The 14378-nt window shown below is 47.4% G+C and overlaps 3 non-coding genes across 3 annotated transcripts; 2 read left to right on the forward strand and 1 right to left on the reverse strand.

Moving 5' to 3' along the window:
• Positions 1–1964: 1964 nt before the first annotated feature.
• Positions 1965–2037, reverse strand: trnav-aac. Its single transcript has one exon. It is a non-coding gene; the product is annotated as a tRNA-Val (tRNA).
• A 9270-nt stretch (positions 2038–11307) lies between these two features.
• trnas-gcu lies at positions 11308–11389 on the forward strand. Its single transcript has one exon. It is a non-coding gene; the product is annotated as a tRNA-Ser (tRNA).
• A 360-nt stretch (positions 11390–11749) lies between these two features.
• On the forward strand, positions 11750–11832 carry trnas-aga. The gene has a single exon. It is a non-coding gene; the product is annotated as a tRNA-Ser (tRNA).
• Positions 11833–14378: the final 2546 nt, after the last annotated feature.

The following is a 14378-nucleotide window of genomic DNA, read 5'->3' on the forward strand; positions in this document are numbered from 1 at the left end:
TGTAACTCAGCCAACTCAAACTGATATGAAGGCTGGGCTTCATAAATGTCGGCAACAAAGGGGTTCTGAAAAAGACGGATTTCTTTTGCATGAACATGTAGTTCACTGAATCGCACACCGAACTCCGCCTTCAGCATTTCCAGTGCTTCCACGCACTTTTCAGCTGGGAACGGGACCGCTGGGTTCTCTGTCAACAGGTTTTGGGTAGCAGGTAGATGGACGAAGTTGCGCTTTTTCACTTGTTCCAAAAGCAGCGCTAATTTCACCTCAAATGCTTTTATGTGTGTATACATGTCGCAAATGAGTTTCCCCTCGCCTTGTAGCTGCAAGTTAAGGCTGTTAAGTGTTTCTGTCACGTCTGTTAAAAATGCGAGGTGCCATTTCCATTCTGGGTCGATCAGCTCTGGGACCGTTTTGTCTTTTAAATGAAGAAATGCGTTAATTTCGGGTAGCAGCTCGTAAAAACGCCTCAAAACTCTGCCCCGGCTCAGCCATCGGACCTCTGTGTAGTACAGCACATCTCCGTGCGTAGACTCCAGTTCAGACAGGAATTCTTGGAACGGCCTGTGTTTAAGTCCCTTTGCTCTGATGAAGTTTATGCACGACACCACAACCTTCATTACAGAATCCCACGTCAACACTTTGCAGCACAGTGCTTGCTGGTGAATTAGGCAGTGGACTCGTAGCGGGGCGGTGAGACCCCTTTTTTCCAACTCCCGGTTCATGCGTCCTATTAGACCGCGAGTTTCGCCCACCATGCTAGGAGCCCCGTCAGTCGTGATGCTAGCTAGCTTTGACCAGTCCAGGTCCAACTTCTCCATGGTTTGGCACACTTTGTCAAAAATATCCTCTCCCGTTGTAGTCCCTTTGAGACTTTGGAGGGCTGCCAGCTCCTCGCATATCTCAAAGTTTGCGCGAAGTCCACGAATAAAAATGAGCAGTTGCGCTGTGTCTTGCACGTCCGTGCTCTCATCCAGTGCTAATGAAAAAAAGTCAAATTCTTTCGTCTTCTGCTGCAGCAGAATATAATAATATACATTACTCCCGATTTCTTCAACGCGTCTGGTGATTGTACTCGCCGACAGACTTACGGCATTAAATGCATCTTTCTTCTCGGGACACACCTCCTCCACGACAGCATCCATACATTTCTTAACAAAATCTCCGTCAGTGAAAGGCTTACCGCTGCTTGCTATCAGTTTAGCAACCCGAAAGCTGGCCCGAACGGATGCCTGGTTCAGCTGAGCTTGGCGCACAAATGTATTCTGCTGAGATAGTAGTCCACTTTTTAGCTTTGAGAGTTTGTCTGCTCGTATTTGGCCTTGCAAGCTACCGTACTTGTCTTTGTGACGAGATTCATAGTGTCGGCGAAGATTGTATTCTTTGAATACCGCCACCGCCTCTTGACAGATGAGACAAACAGCTTTTTCTTTGCATTGAACAAAAAAATAATCGTTTGTCCACTGCAGGTTAAATACCCTGCATTCTGAATCAATTTTTCTTTTACCTAACCTTTTCGCCATTATTCCGTCTGGTATTGTTCAGAGGGCCGGGCCAAATGTGATGATGGGCCGTATCCGGCCCGCGGGCCGTAGTTTGGGGACCCCTGGTCTAGGGGAATGATTCTCGCTTAGGGTGCGGGAGGTCCCGGGTTCAACTCCCGGACGAGCCCTCCTTTGAAACACTACTGTCTCCTGTTCTCTGCCATTTGCGACAGGCCAATGTCACATGCGCATTATTTACTGGCTGCATTCGTGTGTCACGTGATGCAAATTTGGACATAGCGAAGGACTACCAAATGGAATGTAACAGATTCAGCATGGTTCCATCAAAAGTGAATGAAAGAACCAAGTTTTCACCCAGTGTCAAATCCGGTACCACAACATAGTTGCAACGCTAAATCGTTTTAATGTGTCAGGCACTTTGCAAAGGCACCAACAATGACAAGAAATATTTGAAAAAGCTGTTTCCACCCAGTCTCGAACTGGGGACCGTTCACGTGTTAGGCGAACGTGATAACCACTACACTGTGGAAACATTTGCTCTGAACTTGTGATCTGGCGCTCCCTGTGTGGAGTTTGCATGTTCTGTTGCCTGCGTGGGTTTTCCCCGAGTTTTCCCCCCACATCACAAAAACATGCTTGGTCAGCCGATTTACGTAGTAATCCAAATTGCCCATAGGTGTGAGTGCAAGTGCGAATGGTTGTTTGTCTCCGTGAGCCCTGCGATTGGCTGCCAACCAGTTACAACTTGTCCCCTGCCTACTGCACGATGACTGCTGGGATAGGCTCCAGCACGCCTGCAACCCCCGTTGTACAGATAATGGATGGAATGGATGGAACTGAATGGGGATCAGTTTAGGGCCTGAAGAGGGAGCAACAGCAATGTGTACATACTTTTATTAGTTTATACAAACATCTATACTTCATCATATCAATCAATGTGTAAATAGGGTTAGGGTTAGTTTATATAATTTGTCCAAACATAGTTGCTCAATCAGAGCATAGACAGAGCACACAGCTTTGTGACTTTCACTTACACATAGGCAGTGAGCACAGACACGGCACACAGAGCTCAGTTAAGTTCCATGACACATAGTCACAAAACATTTAGCAAATTAGTGATGTGCATTCCAGTTCTTTTAAGTGAAATGAATCTTTAGAATCAGTTCACTCAAAAGATCCGTTCAAATGAATCGTTCAACGAATCGTCCCCCCCGCCCCACACATACACTGATCTGATTTTTTGTTTTTTTACTTCAATAACATACACAACTAAGCAATACACCTCACAATACACCAGACAAAAAACAATCAAGTTAACACACGGTAATGTCGACAACGGCAACGCACACATTTTTCTCCATATTACAACATCCCGTGGTGTACATCAAACAATAAAACTACACAACCCCCCAAAAATTTTTTTTGAATTATACATAAACATTTATATAAAAATAATAATTGGCTCGGGTAATTCTCACATTTCTTTCTATAATACAAGACCTACACACTGATCCGTTGGCAACAGTCCCTCACTCGGTCGTGAACGAACGATGTTAGTCGCGTCACTGACTTGTTCGTGAACGGGAAATTACGTCACTGACTCGTAAAGTCCCGCCTCCATCTGTCGCTCGCTGCTGATTGGTCGTTCGCGAAGATTCACGAGTGAGTGAAGACAGCATTGCTGCTATCGCAGCCGACACACGTGATGCCGACATTGATGTTTTAATTTTGTATTTGTTGGCTTGTAGTTGATGGTGTTATGATACCAAAGGTGTTTGTGTTTGAATAAAAGGTTGAATAAAAGGTTGAATGGGGAAAAAAACGTTATGCCGACATTTGTTATTTTGGGGGACACCAACTCATATAACAACGTAAAACACATTTACATATTGTCATATAAAGCAGTTAACCAAATGTCAGATTTTTTATGTTTTAATGCCACACGGTGTCATATGCGGCAGTCCATGTATACCACTCCAGCTTTCTCCTTATCCTGGAAGCTGTTCTCGATGTCTTGGGAGAGTAGGGTAATCTGGTCTGCTGTTGACCTTCCGCGACGGAAACCAGCTTGTTCCCGTGGGAGTTGTGAGTCCACCACTGGCTCTATGCGGCTGTGTATCATTCTTTCCAAGATCTTAAATGAACACACTCAGCAGTGTCCGGGGACGATGGATGGGGCTCGGACATGGCTTTTACGCACGCCCGGTCCTATTCTACGGGGCTCTCTTTCACCTCCGTAGATGGAAGTTGGGGGCCGGTGCTCGGCCGGGTGGCTGTCCGGGGACGGTGGATGGGTGCTCGGACATGGCTTTTACGCACGCCCTATCCTATTCTATGGAGCTCTCTTCCACCTCCGGGGATGGAAGTCCACGCCGCCACACGCCTGGAAGTCCACGCCGGTGCTTGGGGCCGTGAACTATTTATGTTATAGTTATTTGATATAGGTATTTTATTTCGTGTAGCAACCTGTATATATTTTTATCGTTACAGTTCAGTAGTTGTTGGCTCGTTGAACTCTTGTTTTGTTAAATAAAGAGCCGTTTACCAAACCCACGTCTTTCCTTGTACTTTGTTAACGCTACAATATAGTTATATACTAGATCTGTGGAATAACTACGAGGCCGACCTCAGGGCGCACGCGCGGCGTCGTTGACAAAGGACGAGGAATTTGTTCGATGGATTTATTGATTTGGAGTGACACAGATGTTTGATAATATTATTGCTTGTATAGTAGTTATTTGATATATAATTTATATATCGTTATATGGGCCTGTGGAATATTTTGAAGTGCAAGCGCCGTCAGCGGCGCGCACCTATTGTTGACATAAAGGACATAACCCTAACCAGCACAAACAAAGCACAAACGAAACAGACTAATTTCCTTAAATTTTGCGTGGGGTGGGGGGCCATCTTTACGCAGGTGTGTGACCATCGTCATCTTCCCTGTCTCCACAGTATGACTTATTTTATTTAAATAAGTCTGCTAACAGGTTATGGGCCCAGGATATAAAGTGGCCGTCTATGTGATAACTATGTAGCGAGGCAACGCGCTTGAGTGTTGACGTGCAACATTATGACCAGTCAAGCCGCCGCTGGACCCGGCTGGTTTTCAACGGTGACAAGAAGAATTATGAACTGTGGGAGACGAAGTTCTTGGGGCACATGTTGTTGCAAGGACTGAAAGATACCATCCTCAAAGAGCCGACTGGAGTACGGGCGACTCGAAGGAGGAAGAAGACGACGAGACTAAGAACGCCAAGGTTTATGCGGAACTAATCCAGTTCCTGGACTACAAGTGTTTGTCACTCGTCATGCGAGAAGCAGCTGATAATGGTCGCAAAGCGCTTAAAATGTTGAGAGACTATTATGCAAGCAGAGGTAAGCCTCGGATCATTTGCCTGTATACCGAGCTGACAACTTTACAGAAGGCCAGTGGAGAAAGCGTGACTGAGTATGTCATCCGTGCAGAAACAGCGATCACAGATTTGAGAAATGCTGGAGAGACACCGAGTGATGGTCTGTTGGTGGCGATGGTTTTAAAAGGATTACCTGAAACATTCAAACCATTCGCAGTTCACATCTCACAGAGTGAGGACCCAGTGAGTTTTGCAGACTTTAAAAGCAAACTCAGAAGTTTTGTGGACACTGAAAAGATGCGTGGGGCAGTGACATCAGAGGGCAACGTCAGGAGGGCACAAGTGCGGCCGGCAGGGAAGCATACTCCAGCAGGTGTTGGTGACCGACGGGGAGATGGTACCACGGATGTGGTGTATTTCCGATGCGGCGTGAAAGGGCACGTTGCCAGGGTGTGCCACCACAAGCAGTGGTGCAACCACGGTCAAAGTTCATCCCACCGCTTCATGACCTGCAGAAGAAGACCGCAACGTCGGGATGACGCGCGGACAGTTTCGGCGGCGCACGGCAGCAGCGAGTTTACGTTCGGGGTGAGCGATTGAGATGCAGCGTGTAAGGATGTGGATTAGTGGTTAGGGATGGAGCACTATGGATGAGTCCGGTCAGAGAATCTTGCATCAACTTTATTCTCAACAGCAGTGAGTATACAGGTTTCCAGGAGTGTATGTTGGTGGGTTTGAGTGTGTACTTGTGTGTGTGTGTGGTGTGGGTGTGTGTGTGGTCTATACAGAAGGAAAATAAAGAGAAATAATGTAATCAGATTATGACAGTCAGATTACATCATCTAATAAACATATGCATAAACAGCCATGTAGGGCATCTCAACTACAATAGCACAATGCAAGCAATAACAACTGATATACAGGGCAATAAACTTTACTACTGCTACCACCCTTAATGAACATTCAATATGTGCGTTACTGCCGCTTTAAGACGTGCACTGCTGGCACTCGGTGTCGGTAATAACAACGTATAGTACACAACTGAACTAAACACAGTAATACATTTCTAACGCTATAGGCACACGTTTGACAAACATATGACGATAGTACGCAGACAACATGGCGGCACCCCGTGCGAAGCCACTAACCACGCACTTATCCCATACAAGTTATATCCGCTCGTACCAGCAACAGGAAGTAAACAAATATATGTTCGCGCCCCCAAGTGTACAGGCTGGTTCGCATAACTCACCTGGGGTTTCATAAACGCACACAAATGTCACGGGAAAAAGGGGTTTCGTAAATCCGTTTTCCTCCCTAAGCGCGAGACCAACAAAGGAGCGCGCAGCGTTCTCTTAAGTGTCCCGCTTTCTGAGGAGGCATTCAAGTGCACCTCGGAAAAGTCGGTGTCGGATCAATAGACTTTCGGACACAGCGGTTCAGCAACGACCCTATGTCAAGCAGATGGGCCTGATGGTCGACACAGGGGAGACTTCCCACATCATCACGGACATTACGCGGTTCAAGAAGTTCGACGATGGATTCCGGTCAGAGACTCGCTTCATGGAGCTGGCTGATGGGACTAAACGCAGTGGTGTTGCAGAGCGCAGGGGAGATGCGGAGGTGGTGCTGGTTGACAGCAGGGGGCAACGCTGTAAAGCTACCCTGTCACTGGCGTTGTACATCCCCACCTATCCACAGGACATCTTCTCCGTGCAAGCTGCGACCACCGGAGGGGCCCCTGTCATCTTCAAGAGAGGTAAAAACGTCCTCAAGTGCAGAGATGGCACAAACCTCAACATATATATCTATAAAAGACTTTATTATTTGAACACTGTAGATGATGATGATGTTGATGTCCAGTGCAATGTATGTCACGATTTAAAAACATGGCATGAAATCCTTGGCCACTGTAATTATGATGATATCCTAAGGTTGGAAAGTGTGGTTAAAGGAATGAAAATTGTTAGGGTTGATAGATTAGTTTCATCCTAAGCTCATGTTGGAATGTAACCTGTAATAATTAACCAAACTTGTCCTGTCTTGACAAAGTAGTACAGGGGTGGCCAACCAGTCAGAGACTAAGAGCCACATTTTTTACTGTGTCATCGCAAAGAGCCACATCATACACATGAGCACACATGAACACCCCCCCCACACACACACACAAACACGCACACGCACACACACACACACACACACACACACACACCCCTCTGCTCAGCCAAATTTATTGTGACATTATTATGTCACGCACCAACATGATAATGACAAATTGACTCCTACAGTACTAAAACCACAGACCAAAGACCACATTTTCAACAATGAACATTGTGTGTATTGTCTCACACAGACAAACTCTCAGTTCAACAAATTCCACAAACAAAAACATAATTTTTTTCACTTACTATGTGTGGCGGGACAGACCATTCGTTTTAGTTTGTCGTTTTCAGGAGACAAGATTTCAATAACGTCACTGAGGCATATTTTAATGAACTCCACTTCATTGTGTGGCTTTTTAGCCCGTGCAATGTTCCAAGCCAGTTGAAACAATGCAAGTGTGACAGTCTCTGAGTGCTTCGCAATTTTTTTGAAAAACTGTACCTATTTTTCTGCCTGACTTTTCAAAGTCTCCAAACTTGTGCTTGCGAAATTCAGTCCCTTTTGCAAAGTCCTTATCGATATTGGCATGAAGTGAGCTGAAGTGGCGCTGACCATTTGAAGCTTTTAAATGCGCCAATGACGTCCGACATATCAGGCAGAATGGCTTGCCATAGCGTTCAACAAAAAACAACTTTAACTCTGTTAAAAACGTCCTGTGTTCATCGTCATATATTCGTTTAGCTGTGCATTTTTTCCTTGCCATTTTGGCAAGCGTCTTGTCTTGTCAGCTTTTCTGGACCTAATGGGCCCCCGTAGTCACAGTCGCCATTCATTAAAAAGCCAGCAAAACCAATCGCTCTGTTTGTCCCTCCTCCTTTGCAGGATTTCACCTCACGCGCATGCGCGTTTGACCAAAATACCATATTGAACTCAAGCGAAGCAAATACGCACGAAAAATAAACACAAATGTTGATATGAACGTAAAAGAGCCGCATGAAACCAGCCAAAGAGCCGCATGCGGCTCACGAGCCGCGGGTTGGCCACCGCTGAAGTAGTAGAACAAAGTGCTAAGATCCTTTGAACCGATTGACCTGCTGCAGAGGAAGCAATCTAAGTTGTTCTGTTTCCCCCAACGTCGTAAAAGACCCCCTGCTATGCTTTGACCAAGACTTGAACTTGGATTGCTAGATTCAGAGTGCTCACAATCACAGCATGCAAACATTATTTGTTTGATTGATTGATTGATTGATTGATTGATTGATTGATTGATTGATTGATTGATTGATCGGTCGATCGATCGATTGATTGATTGCGAAAGGATAGCAAAGAATGAGAATATCATCGAATGACAAAATGAACAATAAAAGCAACTCGAAATAAGCGATATGGGCATGAAATGGTTTTAACGTTCATAAGGGGTTACCATGAACCAACAGTTTAAGCTCCAGTAGTTTGTACCCTGATAAATTGCACTCACTGAATGTCTTCTTGGATGGATCAACTGGAGGCAGTTCTGGAATGGGTCTGCAGTCAGCTGGCCAAGCCAAGAAGGAAAGCGTTGGCTTGACAGTTGAAGGAAAAAAAAAAAATGGAAACACAGATTAGAGGCTGGTTTCGCCCTACACGTGGTCAGGGGAGCATTGTAGCGAAGTGTCGCACACCTGGCTGTTGCTGACTCAGAGAGCTTCTGGCTCCTGTTTGCCGAGGTGTCCCTGGCACACTTTGCAAAGCAGACAACACTGACAAATAGATTTAGAAAATGTTGTTTCCACCCAGTCTCAAACAGGGGGCGTTTCGCGTCTTACAAGAACATGATGACCACTACGCTATGGAAACTGCTGTGACGTCAAAAGCATTTTGAGAAGCCCGGCAAAAGTTCAACAAAAGTGAGTGAGGAAGAAAGCAAGCACTTATGAACTTTTTGATTTTCTTTTCAAAACTGTGCCAGCAAAAGCAATTTTTCCATACAAAGAAATAAACTCCGCGTCGGGGAATTGAAGCCCAATTTGCCGAGCCCAGGCTGAGTCGTTTCGCTAAAGGGTACCTGATTTGAGACTGAGTGAAAACCAGGTTTCGCACTTTGGTTTAACTTTTGCCAGGCTCTTCAAAAGGCTATGTGTGTCAGTGCAGTTTCCATGGTGTAGTGGTTATCACATTCCCTCACACGCTGAAGGTCCCTGGTTGGAAACAAGTCTTATGATCCTTTTGATTTTAGACTCCGCGTCGGGAAATTGAACCTCAGTTTGCCGAGCCGAGGCCGTGAAGAGTATAGCCAAAACGGCCTGTTGCGTTTTGTTCAAGATGTCCATCGTTAAGCAAGGAAAACAAAAAATGTGGAGTAACAGATATTAGGTTTTTTAATGGCAGTCAGTGCACGAGGCACTTCAGCAGATGAAACAACGTCACACTCCAGATCAGAAGGCTTTATACTGACCAAAAGCAGGAACTAGGAAGGGAATGGGAGGGAAGGATAAGGTCTGTTCTGTTATCACCTGAATGTCCTGTTGTTTACTGAATGTAAATCATCCATTCCGTCCATTATCTGTACCGCGGGGGGTCACAGGCGTGCTGGAGCCTATCCCAGCAGTCATCGGACAGTAGGCGGGGGACACGTTGTTACTGGTTGCCAGACAATCGCAGGGCACACAGAGACAAACAATCATTCGCACTTGCACTCACACCTATGGGCAGTTTGGATTACTAAATCGGCTGACCAAGTATGTTTTTGTGATGTGGGAAACCTATGCAGGCATGGGGAGAACCTACAAACTCCACACAGGGAGCACCAGATCATACGTCGAAAGTCCTTATATTATACAAATGGATTTGCTTTCATGTCGAATCTTATGCTTTGCATGTTTGAGTGGGGATTTGGGGAGGTTTTACCGAACATGTGAATGAATGAGGGAGTAACCGTAAAGATCTAAAATAGTGATGGTTCAGGTGCGCTTGGTGCCCAGTACCACTCACCTTTGGTCCAGTAAGTAAGGTGCACCACTGTAGCAGATGTTTCCATAGTGTAGTGAGTATCACGTTTGCCTAACACACGGAAAGTCCCCAGTTTGTGACTGGGTAGAAACAGCTTCGTTACATTCCGATTGGTAGCAAATATGACATTAATGACATTATGATTAATGAATTCTGAGTCATAATTGTGTGTCTACCGCTGCCTCGTGGCAGCCAGGCCTAAAAAAAGATGGGAACGCCTGAGGGAGTTTCGCCAAGATGAATTAGGAAGAACTTTATGAAATAAAGTTGATGTTAAAACGTAAGTGGACGTAATGTCTTCAACAGAAGGCTGTTTGGTAACAGTGAACAACGGACAAATTCAGCAAGGTAATTTAATTACGCCATGACCCAGATTCGTTCCGGGAATGCTACGGCCACAACGCTATACGATCATGCAATAGCATACAAGAAATTTAGGGTCTTTTCTTTAGGATCTTCAGCCGAGATACCCAGGCAGACCATGAAAGACTGTTGTTAAAATGTTGGTGGAACTATCCAACTGCGCAGATCCGATGATCCCAAAGATTTGGGGTGAGACAACATTGAAAAAACGTTTTTCTTTGTTGACAGTGTCACTTCTTTTGTGGCTTAGCTCTTCTTCGTTTCACATCTAAAGTATTGTATCAGTTTACCTTGTAGCTTATACCGTTTTTTTTCATGTATAATGCGCCCCCATGTATAATACGCACCCTAAAAATGGCATGTTGATGCTGGAAAAAAGCCTGTACCCATGTATAATACGCACCCAAATTTTGATTAAGTCCGTAAACGTAAAATTATTTCAGAAAAAAGATCATCTTTGGGAACAACCGGATGTTATTCTGCCGGTCAGTATCACTGCGCATGCGCTAGCAAACTCAATAGCGAAGAAATGTTTCGGATTTGTGTAGGGTACATTGTGACAGCAAACGAGCAGGTGATCAAGCAAGCGTCCGATACGAGAGCATTGTGTTCGTATGGAGTGTGTTTGAAGTGAACAGCAGAGAAAAAAGCACATCTGTAATGCCGGCCTCCGTATGATATCCGGATAAAAATAAATAAATAAAAAAATTGTACCCATGTATAATGCGCACCCCAGATTTTAGGACAATAAATTAGTTAAATTTTGTGCATTATACATGGAAAAAAACGGTACTACACCGTACATGCCATATCATGTCGCCCATACAACTCATGCATGAGATGCGATGGCTGAGATATTTAGGCGATGGGTTGCTACTCCATTGTGCTCTCCACTCATCATTTCATATCACATCCTCGTCGGATTTTCATTAGCTTCACAAAGTATCTTGGCACAACGTACATAACGTGACCCGTCATCACCAGATTAACAAGACGAGTTGGCCGAGAGGTTAAGGCAATGGATTGCTAATCCATTGTGCTCTGCACGTATGGGTTCAAATCCCATCCTTGCCGAAGGTTTATGTTAAATTGTTGAACAGTGGAGCCTCGGTTTTCAAACCTCCCGGTTCTCAAACAAATCATTATTTGAACAAAAAATTTGAGAATCTTTTGCTTCGGATGTCGAACGAAATCTAGCACCATATAGGGGGGGGGGGGGGGGGGGGGGGGGAGAGACACATTTTGACAATGTGAAGACCTCGCCAGTGTGTGTTGTTGTGGCCGACTGGTTAAGGCGATAGACTTGAAATCCGTTGGGGTCTCACCTGGCAGGTTCAGGTCCTGCAGACAATGATCCATAATTTTTATTAGAATCTCGTGCTGTATTATGAGATACTCACCACATGCATTTTAACAGTGGGTATTACAGTTTGTGTTGTTGTGGCCAAGTGGTTAAGGCGATGTACTAGAAATCCATAGGGGGTCTCCCCTCTTAGGTTCAAATCCTGCTGACAACAGTTCCATCCATCCATCCATCCATCTTCTTCCGCTTATCCGGGGTCGGGTCGCGGGGGCAGCAGCTTTAGGAGGGACTCCCAGACTTCCCTCTCCCCAGCCACTTCATCCAGCTCATCCCGGGAGATACCAAGGCGTTCCCAGGCCAGCTGAGAGACATAGTCTCTCCAGCGCGTCCGGGATCGTCCCCGGGGTCTCTTACCGGTGGGACATGCCCGGAACACCTCCCCAGGGAGGCGTCCAGGAGGCATCCTGATGAGATGCCCGAGCCACCTCATCTGGCTCCTCTCAACGTGGAGGAGTAGCGACTCTACTCCGAGTCTCTCCCAGATGACCGAGCTTCTCACCCTATCTCTAAGGGAGAGCCCGGACATCCTGCGGAGAAAACTCATTTAGGCCGCTTGTATCCGGGATCTCGTTCTTTCGGTCACGACCCATAGCTCGTGACCATAGGTGAGGGTAGGAGCGTAAATCGACCGGTAAATTGAGAGCTTTGCCTTTTGGCTCAGCTCTCTCTTTACCACGACGGACCGGTACAGAGTCCGCATTACTGCCGACGCTGCACCGATCCACCTGTCGATCTCGCGCTCCATCCTCCCCTCACTCGTGAACAAGACCCCAAGATGCTTAAACTCCTCTACTTGGGGCAGGATCTCATCCCCGATCCGGAGAGGGCATTCCACCCTTTTCCGATCGAAGACCATGGACTTGGATTTGGGGGTGCTGACCCTCATCCCGACCGCTTCACACTCGGCTGCGAACCGCTCCAGTGAGCGCTGGAGATCACGGCCTGAAGAAGCCAACAGCACCACGTCGTCTGCAAAAAGGAGAGACGCGATGCTGAGGTCCCCAAACCGGACCCCCTCAATGACTCGGCTGCGCCTAAAAATTCTGTCCATAAAAATTATGAACAGAATCGGTGACAAAGGGCAGCCTTGGCGTAGTCCAACTCTCACTGGGAACGAATCCGACTTACTGCCGGAAATGCGGACCAAACTCTGGCATCGGTGATACAGGGACCGAACCGCCCTTATCAGTTGGCTCGGTACCCCGTACTCCCGAAGCACCCCCCACAGAACCTCCCGAGGGACACGGTCGAACGCATTCTCCAAGTCCACAAAACTCATGTGGACTGGTTGGGCAAACTCCCATGCACCCTTGAGGATCCTGCTGAGGGTGAAGAGCTGGTCCACTGTTCCACGGCCACGACGAAAGCCACACTGCTCCTCCTGAATCCGAGGTTCGACCTCCCGACGGACCCTCCTCTCCAGCACCCCTGAATAGACCTTACCAAGGAGGCTGAGGAGTGTAGTCCCCCTGTAATTGGAACACACCCCCCGGGTCCCCCTTCTTAAAGAGGGGAACAACCACCCCAGTCTGCCAATCCAGAGGCACTGTCCCTGATGTCCACGCTATGTTGTAGAGGCGTGTCAGCCATGACAGCCCCACAACATCCAGAGCCCTTAAGAACTCCGGGCGGATCTCATCCACCTCGCCACCGAGGAGTTTTTTAACTACCTCAGTGACTTCGACCCCAGAGATTGGAGAGTCCGCCTCAGAGTCCCCAGGCCCTGCTTCCACAATGGAAGGCGTGTCGGTGGAATTGAGGAGGTCTTCGAAGTATTCTCCCCACCGACACACGACGTCCCGAGTCGAGGTCAGCAGCACGCCATCTCCACTGTAAACAGTGTTGACGTTGCACTGCTTCCCCCTCCTGAAACGCCGGATGGTGGACCAGAATTTCCTCGAAGCCGTCCGGAAGTCATTCTCCATGGCCTCGCCAAACTCCTCCCACGTCCGGGTTTTTGCCTCAGCAACCGCCGAAGCCGCGTTCCGCTTGGCCATCCGGTACCTGTCAGCTGCCTCCGGAGTCCCGCAGGCCAAAATGGCCCGATAGGACTCCTTCTTCAGCTTGACGGCATCCCTTACCGCCGGTGTCCACCAGCGGGTTCGGGGATTGCCGCCACGACAGGCACCAATGACCTTACGGCCACAGCTCCGGTCGGCCGCATCAACAATGGAGGCGCGGAACAAAGTCCACTCGGACTCAATGTCCCCCGCCTCCCCCGGGACGTGGGAAAAGCTCTGCCGGAGGTGGGAGTTGAAGCTCTTCCTGACAGGGGATTCCGCCAGACGTTCCCAGCAGACCCTCACAGAGCGTTTGGGTCTGCCAGGTCGGACCGGCATCTTCCACCACCATCGGAGCCAACCCACCACCAGGTGGTGATCAGTTGACAGCTCCGCCCCTCTCTTCGCCCGAGTGTCCAAAACATGCGGCCGCGAGTCCGATGACACGACTACAAAGTCGATCATCGAACTGCGGCCTAGGGTGTCCTGGTGCTAAGTGCACACATGGACACCCTTATGTTTGAACATGGTGTTCATTATAGAAAATCCGTGTCGAGCACAGCAGTCCAATAATAGAACACCGCTCGGATTCAGATCGGGGGGGGGCGTTCCTCCCAATCACGCCCTTCCAGGTCTCACTGTCATTGCCCACGTGAGCATTGAAGTCACCCAGTAGAACGATGGAGTCCCCAGAAGGAGC

Source organism: Syngnathus acus, chromosome 19 (assembly GCF_901709675.1).
Source record: "Syngnathus acus chromosome 19, fSynAcu1.2, whole genome shotgun sequence".
Classification (NCBI taxonomy): domain Eukaryota; kingdom Metazoa; phylum Chordata; class Actinopteri; order Syngnathiformes; family Syngnathidae; genus Syngnathus; species Syngnathus acus.